Here is an 11,610-nt window from a genome sequence, read left to right on the forward strand (position 1 = left end):
AATTAATTTCAGTGTGATTCTTAAGACAGATGATAATGTCATGAAAATAAAATTAATAAAATCAAGGGTGACTGTGGATTCCATTTTCTTTAATAGGATTTAGCCAGCGTTCCCACTTAAGCGTCGCGTGTCTCGGGGCGCGCAACGGACGTCCGCGCCACGCCACCTGAGTGTAATTCAAAAATCAGGTAATTCAGGTGGCGTGGCGCGGACGTCCGTTGCGCGCCCCCGAGACACGCGACGATCTGATGTGGCCGGTCCCTTAGAGGTAAACGAACAAACATGTCACCTGATGGAAAGCAATCACTGCCGGTCGTGGACACCAGAAAAACCAGAAGGGTTCGAAATACGTTACCGGCCGGCCTTTCAGACGCACCAGGAGAGGTCAATTCTCCATACAAACGCTCTGACTATTTCTTCCCTGGTTTTTGAAGCTAGAGCTATGACTTTTTCAACACTGATTATTATTATTTTTATCTGCGTCGGACCGTTTTGATTTTTTTATTTTTAAAGACAGACTCGAATTTTTGATGGACTCTATTCCATTAAAAATTTACAAAAATCGGCCTATTGATTATGGCGCAAAAAAGGTGTGGTATTCAAAATTGGTAACAACTAGCCAAAAAACTGACCTATTGAACCCTAGGTTCAATAGTTACCTACGCGTGGGTACGTAAAAGTAAGTATCTAAGAGTAGGAAAAAACTGAAATTACCTATTTCTAATCATCTTCCAGATATCATATACCTCCTACCAACAAGAAGTATCCACCCTTCCGAAAGCTCAATGAGCGCCGTGACTGGCATCAGGAGAGAAAGTGAAAAGCATTCAAGAGAAACATTACATAATTACACCCCATTGCCTGCCAATTCAGAATCATTCAATATCTATCTGTTGAGAAAGACACCACGACGTTCACGATTGTAACCGATTGTGTGCTAGCACGACTCACTGATAAATGGATTGGGATGAAATTTTGATTACTTATATCGAATTATATCGAATCCCTGAAGCAAGAGCACATTGAATTAAAAAAAATTACCTATAAATATATTGGACTGCAGGTATTTTAATACTCGATTGACGAAGAAGAGAGATTTTTGCATGTTTGTTACATGTTGCACGTCTATTTGGAAGTATTACTATAATTTTAACCGACTTCAAAAAAGGAGGAGGTTCTCAATACCACTGATTTTTTTTTTGTATTGTATGTCTCCGAGAATCGTAAACCGATTTTGAATTTTTTTTTTAATCGAACGGGTAGGTATAGCCCCGAGATGGTCCCATTGGCACCAACTCGGGGTCTGATGATGGGATCCTGGAGAAATCGAGGGAACTCTTCAAATGTTATAGGCACTTGTAATGTTTTTAGTATAATTTTCAAAGGTAAACCAGTATTTACGCCTGATGGTAATAATTTTATGTGACTGAGCTGATGATGGAAGGTCAAATCCTCAATGGTTAGGAGTTAAAGGATAATTATTTCACTACTGTACGCATATTCGAACTGATACTTATAATATCAATAGGAACCACTAAAAATCAGGAAATAAATAAACTTTAAAAAAAAAACCGTCTTTAAAATAAGCGCATTACTACAAAACACGGAGAAACTAAAAAGCAAAAAATAATAAACCTTTGAATTCCGATTTCTTATCGGATTGCAATAATCTAAACATCTAAATTATAAACAAATCAATTATTTTTGGAGTCGGGGCCAACCTGCGTATGGTTGGGTGGGGCAAACAGGCAATAGCAAGACGAGGAACAGGGCTGGTACCAACTACAAAAATAATTGATTGGGTTATAATTTGGATGTTTAGATTATTGCAATCCGATAAGAAATCGGAATTCAAAGGTTTATTATTTTTTGCTTTTTAGTTTCTCCGTGTTTTGTAATGCGCTTATTTTTGAAGGCGGTTTTTTTTTAAAGTTTTTATTAATTATGTGTTAATATAATATTTCATCGCCTAGATTACTACTAAGTTTGCGTGCTTTGGGGCTATCCCTAAAGAAATGTTACGGCCTGGATCTTTCTGTATAAAATTGTCTACCGAAATATTTTGCTATAAACAATGTTATCTACATTTTTCATCATTAACTCCCTAAATCCGAAACTGCTTAGCACTTTTAAAAGGCATTGACATTCTAATATGTAAAGTGCCTACCTACCTACTAATTTGTATATTAATTTTAAACAACGTAAGTACTCACATCTTGTATATTTTCGTATGCATGTGTTATATTTCTATATTTTAAGAGTAGGTAGGTACCTATACGATTTTAATCAACCTGAGACCTATGTAGACTATTTTTATTTTAAGTTTGGCATATGCATTTTACACTTATATTTCACACACAGTCTCTCTGCTTAGCCTCTAGGTTGACTGGTAGATAATGCTTTAAAGCATTAAGTCCGCCTTTTTGTACTGCAAGATTTTTCTTTCGTGCAATAAAGATTAAATAAATAAATAAATAATATTTTAACACATATACAGCATGGATATAGAAACCTGCTGCAGGCAGGCAATTATGGTCGCGCGATAAATGATAAAATAGCAGGCCGTCCCTATCGCACTATTTGTAAGTTCGATAGGGACGGCCCGATGTTTTATCATCTATCGCGCGACCATGATTGCCCTACAGATGCATAACACAGCCTGATTGGGGAACATAACCTTAATGCACGTGTGTTGTGGGTGGAGTACGAACTTGTCATGGAATGATGTCATAGATTATTACTTCACGCTTTATAATCTTAGTCAACACAATTTCTTGGAAAAGGTCGAAGACTGACCGAGTAAGGAATGAGTGATACACTACCTACTCTACTATTTAGGTTTGTTATGCAAGATACAGAGTACTCGTACCTATACGTAACTTATTTAACTTATTAAAGTGTGACATAGCTATTACACTATATGTGTTTTATGTTATGTCGATTCTATAATACCTATATGTATAGATCTTGTAAATATTAGAAACAAATTGAGAGCCGTCCTTGGTGTTTATACTAATAATTAAATATAAACGTCGTTTACACCGTTTACCTCGTTTGTTTACTTCCATGGTTGCGTCACTGGTTTAACAATAACACTACACTAGACTTCACAGTTTGTTGGCGTATTTATTTAGTATTAATGGAAAGAGTTGACAGTTGTTGAATGGTTAGTGAACATAATCATTCGCCTTGGTCGCAAGCGAGGCACTAGAGGCGCGGACCGCGGAGGCAGCAGGTTGCGCGACTTGCGCGGGAGTGCCCCCCACCCCCCACCGCGCGCGCGGCGCAAGGCTGCCCCGGCGCCGCCACGCCGACCCATTCCAACTGTAACGACAAACTGTCCATTTAAGTCTTTGGACATGGTCGATGGCCACATCGACCATATGGTCCCATGAATGTCATGCAACACCAGTGTAGGTAATGAAAATTACCAAGCGCGACTGGCATAATGGTTAGTCTACTAAGACCTACTTAGCTGACGACGCTTGTAACAGATATAGGCATGTAGGTGTCCTAAAGTATTGTATGCACCCATGTGGCACTGACAGCTAGAATATTTACTCATACTCGTAGAAGAATAAGTAACAAACTAATTAGACAAATCCAAAGATAGCTTACCAGTATCACACATCAGAGTCTTGAACTTATTAATGTTTGTCGTGCCACTTGTGCCTTCAGAAAGTAGGTGGGAATATGAGTTGGAAATTTATGGGGGCATAAATTATGAATATGCAACCCTTAGCAAACGTGAGTTTGCTATCTGCGGAGGAGTTAAATTGGTTTCAAGGGTCACACAAGGTTTAATTTCATGCGGGTTGTACGCGAAAACACTTCGAAAGTTATAATTACATATTTTATTTTTGTCAATAACAATAATCCCTTTGGTGGAGAAGACCGGATGAAGAAGTAAAACTTAAGTACTTACCTTTTGAAATGTAATATAATGTAAAGAGTTTGCATGTTATTTGTCTGTAATGGTTGCATTCCCGAGCTGTGCACGCACTAGCATGGACAGGGGACCCGCGGCGCTTCATCCTGTGAATAAATTTGAATGGATGAGCAGCGCCTCGACGGCATTTGGCCTACGGGCCACAGGTGCTGCCGACTTAATATTTACATATTTTATTACTTCGAAAACCAAAACGTTTATTTGGCCAATTTATCTAAGGACACTTTGCTTTTATTTTTGTTTTCTATATGTGCCTAGCCAACTAGTAATAAAAATAAAAACTTAATTTTACCACAATCGTATGTGAATACTTCGGTAGGTATAAACCAAATCTTTAATAAACTAATTAGGTAGAGTCTGCTCGGAAAGAGAAGAGTCGTAAAACGTATGGGGTCCAATACATTCCACGATTCTTCTCATGGCATTTCTGCGACGCCAAACGTCGCAGAAATGCAATCTGTCTCTATCGCTCTTGCGTATTGACGCGACAGCGACAGAGCCAGACTGCATTTCTGAATGAAATGCCATTCGGCTACGGGGCCAGGGTAAGCACTACCAAACCAGCAGGGTAATACGTATCCAAATGCACAGACGCTCACGATAATATTATGTTTCGTAGCTATACTCGATTACTCGCTACCGTTTTGAGGCTGACGTCACAGTGCATACAATAAAGAGTACTATCGTACAGTATGGCCACTCCCGCTCCCCGCTGAAAGTGATGCCCACCCCCTCTCGGTTACCTCACAGTTACCGCCTATCAAAAACGACCAGTCATATTTCACTCATACAAGCATAGTACGCTTTCACCTACACGAGCTTAGACTGTGTGCTAGGAACGCGCCTCTTTCATACACATATACTCGTATGATCGCTAGTGTCCGAGGTGTGCTAGCGTCCACTGGCTGTGTGTGCCGACATTTAAATTATGATACATACAATCATACATACATACAATCACGCCTGTATCCCATAAAGGGGTAGGCAGAGCACATGAAACTACTAAAGCTTCAGGACCACTCTTGGCAAATAAGGGGTTAAAAGAAAACGAAACTGTGGCATTGCAGTGACAGGTTGCCAGCCTCTCGCCTACGCCTTTTTTTTTTTTTTTTAATCATGATATTGAATCATAAATCTTAACTAAGTTAATGCATTTGATTAAGTTTGATGATTTATTGTATTTCTTGCATTGGATGGTGTATTAAAATTTTCTGTTTCATTCGGTGGCACAAATTGTTTAGCCTTCGCGTCTTGAACAATGAAACCTTCGCAATGCTCAAGATTATACTCTTTAAACCACTGCTCCGTTTACCACCAACCGCTCGTGGTTCACAAAGTGGAATCTTGAGCGTTGCGAAGGTTTCAAGGCAAGTAGGTTTATCCACCGAAAGAAACACAAAATTTTTCAAAACATCACCAACGTCACCAACACTAGGAAAATGTCAATTGTATAACATCAGACAAAATCAAATGTATATATTTTTTACCATTTATGGTTTTGGAATCAAGTATTTTTTTATATCATTACGTTACGTTAAGTGTGTAACTTATGGATAAAATGCAATTATATAGGTACCGTCGTGATCGTTTCACTGGATGATCGCATCGGAAGAACAGCACTGGAAGTTGATAATAATAAGTATTGTAAGCTGGGATGAGAGAATGTCATGGTTTTTGTCTTCTTGTATAATTTTCCATTTTTAAGTGTGTTTCCGAATACAGCATTAATATTTCTTATTTTGTTTCGGATTCTTGGACTTATTTGTTTTTTTAAATATTTAATTTTCTTTTAAGAGCGTTTGTGTTTGCCTCTTCCGACAATTCTCTATTTGTCAAAGTAATGATACGTACAATCATGAAGACATGATATAATAAGTATATTGTCTACGTTAGTTTTATATTTTATAGGGCAAATTAAAAAAAAAACTCAAAGTACGGCGTACACTCTGATCGGACAACGAGTAACGACAAAAGTTAATTCTTTGATTTTGTCATTGTGTCAATTTCCACTCAGGAAAGATTTCCAGCAGCCTGCACAGCCCTCTCTACGGCTTTAACCAGATTTAAACTAGCGTAAGTAATTTAAAAAAAACATTTTTTTGTTCGCTGTATTCAAAAATTGGGTAAAGGTGTATAGTACACTCTGATCGGACAACGAGTAACGACAAAAGTTCATTCTTTGATTTTGTCATTGTGTCAATTTCCACTCAGGAAAGATTTCCAGCAGCCTGCAGCCCTCTCTACGGCTTTAACGAGATTTAAACTAGCGTAAGTAATTTAAAAAAACATTTTTTTGTTCGCTGTATTCAAAAATTGGGTAAAGGTGTGTACGGGTCATTTCCCAAGTTAGAGGTTAATACAGCGTCACATTAAGTTCTGGGCATCTGGTGTCGTCAAAAAGCTTTTCATATTATTTGAAAGCACTGCGCCGTCTTAAACCCCGCTAAGAACTGGGATATTGTGGGTTCGTAATTTGATCCACAGTTGTATCTGCCAATCCAAAAAAAAATCTATAGGGTACTAGTTTAATCTTCGAGAGACTTAATTCCAATGTGTTGTAGGTTTTCTCAGTGACGTTCTTTCTACTGTTTGAACCCATCTTCACTGCGATGGAGGATTTGGCCTTAAAAAAATGATGTATGTGATTTTTTTTCCATTTCAGTAAAATACTTCAAAAGGGGGGCTACGAGTAGTGAAGTCCTGTTAATGGGGATTTAGAGCATCAAATAAATCGTAGCGGGTAGTTCGTCTGAAACAAGACTACTGTTCAGATGAATTTGCTCTGGTAGTGAGATTGTGTAGTAGTGGGAATAATAATTACTCGTAGCTATTTTCGCTAAAATACCAGCCTGCACATGATGGCTAAACACTTGAGCCACAAGTATAACCTTCATTTTTTGTATGGCGTTCGGATGTACATATAAGTATGTCAATCAGGGCAGGTGCGTACAAGAAATGGGGATTTTGACTGCTCCCATTTGGCAGTACCTGTAAATGTATTTTATAAGATGTCTTCCGATCACGGAAATTAGAATTCAAGTGTGTCCAGTGTGCTGTGCTACTTTGGCTTAGTGGTGCCAACTCGCGTCTTGGGCGAATGTTCACTTCCACAGCTAAGGGCACTGGTCCCACGAATCCCTGTTTTTTTGTCCATAATGGCATCACCGTCCATTACAGGGTCTTCTACTATACATATTAGACATATTTTTGAAAAAAATATTATCACCCTCATTTTCACACTTAAGTACTTACCTTTTGTTAACATAACACATAGAACTTTACATGTTATAATAGGTATATCGTGCCATTCAAGATGACGCGCGAAATTTTAATACATACATATATATTCAGTGTCGACATAACAATAAGCAGGTAATTACGAACCAAGGAAACTCTTCCTGAAAGACGCAATCAAAGATATTAAGCACCTACACCGTGTTTTTATTGAATTCCGTTAACTTCGACATATACCTAGTTAGGCATATAAGAAACAGAATGGCATAGTTAGTTTTCTTAAATTCGTATTTTTTTCTACATAAATAAATCATACACCTGCGATACTACCATAGGTGTTACTTTAATTGCTGATTGAGAAACGGGCTTTACAGTTAACTCACACTAAGTAATTGTCAAAACTATGACATGTAAATCGCGTATCGAACACACAAAGCCCGCTTCTTGATAGCAATTGATGTAACATCTATCGCAGGTGTATGGTGCTTTTCAGAAAATAGTTACTAATTAAAAAAAACCGGCCAAGTGCGAGTCGGGCTCGCGCACAAAGGGTTCCGTAGCAGCAAATATAATAAACCAATAACTTAACCAAAATTACAGTTAAATCAACCTATCTCAAAAACTATAAGAGATACTTTGATCAAACCAAAAATCGTTGAAAGAGTTAATTAGCATGCATCACCTCTATTTTTTTTAGAATTTTATACCCCGTAGTTATAAAAATAGAGGGGGGGGACATACTTTTTACGACTTTGAGAGCTGATATCTCAAAAACCGTTCACTTTAAGAAAAATGTTTTTTAGAAAACTTTATATCATTTTAAAAGACCTTTCCATTGATACCCCACACGGGTATGTACATCGAAAAAAAAATTTTCATCCCTCAGTTACATGTATGGGGGCCCCACCCCCAATTCTTTTTTTTACTATTTAGTGTCATAATTTTGTAGCGGTTCATACAACACATATTCCCATCAAATTTCATCACTGTAGTACTTATAGTTTCCGAGTAAATCGGCTGTGACAGACGGACAGACGGACAGACGGACAGACGGACAGACGGACATGACGAAACTATAAGGGTTCCGTTTTTGCCATTTTGGCTACGGAACCCTAAAAAACTAACTATGCTATTCTGTTTCCTATAATGGACCTAACTACACCGTGTTTTTTGCCGTTAAATTCGACACGTTCATTATCAGAAACCACCCTGTATTATCACTTTTAATAAAATTCGCAAAAAAAATAATCATCATTTTCATACACACAAAATGAATTTATTGATTGACGGCACATGTCAAAACAAATAACATTAGGAATTGGTAAAGGCTGTCACACAAGTGTTCAGTAATTATCTTTATTTTTTTAATAACTCGATAACCGTAAGAGTTAAGACGCTAGTTTCTTAGAGAAATTAATTGTATTTGATCTGAAGAACATTCCCTTAAAGTTAACGGAATTCAATAAAAACAGGGTGTATATGCCGAAGTTAACGGAATTCACTAAAAACACGGCGTATTAAAGAAATTATCAAGTTACTTGCATGCGCTGGAGCTTATTTCTTCTTTGTTTCATTTTAAAAGACGACTCTGTTTTGATATTCGCAACAAGGCGACTCGACCTGTACGGAATCATAATTTCTGTTGCCATTGCATTCTTCTCAGAACTGAAATATAGAAATGAATAAATAAAATTGTTAATAGTACATTATGATACAAGTGCGAAAATGTAGAAGTAAGAAACGAGTGGCGATAAATTAAAACAAGTCCGAAAGGAATGTTTTACATCGACACGATCTACGATTTGCCTGTACCTAAGCACGTGTATTGTACGACCTATTTTAGTACCAGGCCCCGTAGCCGAATGGCATTTCTCCGACGCGAAACGAAAGCGAAACGCCGCTGGCTCTGTCGCGCCAATACGCAAGCGCGATAGAGATAGATATCTACTAGCGTTTCGTTTCGTGAACGTTTCGTGAGCGTTTGTGCCATTCGGCTACGCACCCAGTTCTAGTAGTGAGTACCACTTTTCTTCATTTGTCTATTGAATCATACAACGACATGTATAAAAGAAACATAATTTAGGTAAGAATCAGTTCCGTAAGTTTTCTATCGACAAGTGAAGGTACAGTCAAAGTCAACCAATTGGAACCTAGGCCACTCTACAACCATGTCAAAATGACAAGCAGTAAGAGATTTCTTACAATCTGATTTATAACGTTAATATGTCATAGTCCTACAGTGGCCTAGGGTTCCAATTTGTTGACTGTACGTTAAGGCACTACAGGAGCGAAAATGCTAAAATGGAAAGAAGCCCTTTCAATTTGTGAATTTTAGTTAAATATACTAGTGTTATTAACTCGATTTATCGAAAAAAAATGTCCATCCAGATCAACTCAGTTAAAAGATATTGCGAGAAAATCTTTAAAATCGAGGTTCCGCTCTCGACTGTTTCCTCCTTCAAAACTTAATCAATCGTAACGAAATTTGAGAATCTGAATAACAATGATAAATACATAGAATATAGATCTGGGTCGGACCGTTTAGTTTTTTTGGCTAATTGTTACCAATTTTTAATACCACACCTTGGCTCTATTAGCGTCTTTAAAATAAGTGTACCAAAAAAATCAAAACGGTCCGACACAGATAAATATAATAAATAATAAGTAATCTATGTTGAAAAAATCATTGATTTTCTAAAACCAGGGATGAAATAGTCGAGAGCGTTTGTATGGAGAATTCTCTATACAAACGCTCAATTGACCCCTCCTGTATCGTTTTAAGAAGATTATTTTCTAAAACACACTTGTGTAAAATACCATTTAAAAGTGTTTTAGTTTCAATTCTCAGTTCATCAGGGCCTCTCTTGTTCGTTGGCTGCCTTTGTTGCGAACAATTGTTTTGTAAAGCAAAATACACAAAGCTTGCCTATCCAAACGCAGACAGTCGAAATATTGTGTAGGCACAAGGTTTAGAACATGCTACTTTTAAACTCTTCTATTTTTACTGTTTTTTGCAAATAAATTATATTGATTTTTTTGTGGATGAATTATATATTGATAAAGGTCGTGTTTAACGTTTTGCATGGTTGGTTATTTCCAACCCTTGAGCCTATTTAAATTATTTGTAGGTAGGTACACATCCCCTCATTAATGCTGAAACTTCATAAAACCTACAACAAAGGACCCGTATTGACCTTATAGTAAATTAACTATTTTAATAACTCACGGAAACCTTTTTAATTACTATCAAGAATAAAAGTAATTAAAAGCCCCAGAGCTTCCTAGCATGCCGTAGTGTAGCAGTGTATTCACATGTAAATATATAGGTACCGATCCGGCATCACCTGCCTCCACCGGCCTATCCAAGATAATAAATAATTGTGTCTCTTAACTTCTAACTCGAGTAAATCCATTCTGCTTTAAGGTTGATTATGTATACAAATATATATAATCTGTAAAAGAATCAACCTTATAGCAGAATGGATTTACCCGAGTTCTAAGTTTAGCGACACAATTTGTTGATAGGAAACAACTTCAATGAACCTTCTGCTTATTAGGAAACTATCAAATAAAGTCAGTGCGGGCAAGACCGGCATAGTTTATTTGAAATAAAGTTTGTGTGGATAAAACTAGATAATTAATGTAGTCTGGCGTCATCCGTATGGTCCTATGGGCTAACAAATATTATATTTTACAAAGCTATTATAATATTTTGGTGAAATAAGGTTCAGTAAAGCTCACCGCTGGGCGAGTAACTATAAATATCGCCGTGTCTCTTTTATTTACGCGGGAGTGATTATCTTTTGTTCGTTTTAATAGCCGATAGCTCATAGTTTACTAGCTCGCGGTGGGACCAGTGCCTAAGGATGAAAAACTGGTACCTATACCTTCGGAGGTGTGAGAGGCGTAGATATATAAACACAAAAGTTATAGTCAGTAGACGGTCTTTCCGGGTAGACGGTCTTCTCCACACTGACCTTATTCTATACAATATTTAAACAACAGACTGGCTGGCTGTACATGGCATTTAAATTTACCTAATATATATGTAGGTAGGTACTATCATTCAGAAATCACAAATCAAAAATATTTATTGTTTAAACTATGTAGGTACAGGAAGTAACACTAGGTACATTTTTCAGTAAGAGTATCAACAGTTTTATCCTTATCTGGCATACAATGTATTCCGTTTAAGTATGACTCCTTCCTTCCTTAAAATAACAATAAAATTAGCATTATAACTTTTGGTTTCATTTTTATGATATAGATCAAGATCCCAGGGCCGCCAGACCTTCCTCAAATTCTCAAGGATGAAACTTTGGGATAATATAGAGTTCGTATCGACGTTTAACGTCTGCATATTTTCTAGTTCGGCCCATCGGCCATTTTTTTGCTATCAAGTGCGGAAGGTGAAAACTTAAAAGTTA

At 37.2% G+C, this 11,610-nt stretch overlaps 1 protein-coding gene across 1 annotated transcript in view; it reads right to left on the reverse strand.

Moving 5' to 3' along the window:
- The window catches only part of LOC125240553 (filamin-C-like), a 94,436-nt gene extending 91,230 nt beyond the window's left edge, over positions 1–3,206 (reverse strand). The window contains 1 exon segment of the mRNA XM_048148483.1: positions 3,050–3,206. The gene's annotated coding sequence lies outside the window, so the exon portion shown is untranslated.
- Positions 3,207–11,610: the final 8,404 nt, after the last annotated feature.

Source organism: Leguminivora glycinivorella, chromosome Z (genome assembly GCF_023078275.1).
Source record: "Leguminivora glycinivorella isolate SPB_JAAS2020 chromosome Z, LegGlyc_1.1, whole genome shotgun sequence".
In the NCBI taxonomy this organism is placed as follows: Eukaryota; Metazoa; Arthropoda; class Insecta; order Lepidoptera; family Tortricidae; genus Leguminivora; species Leguminivora glycinivorella.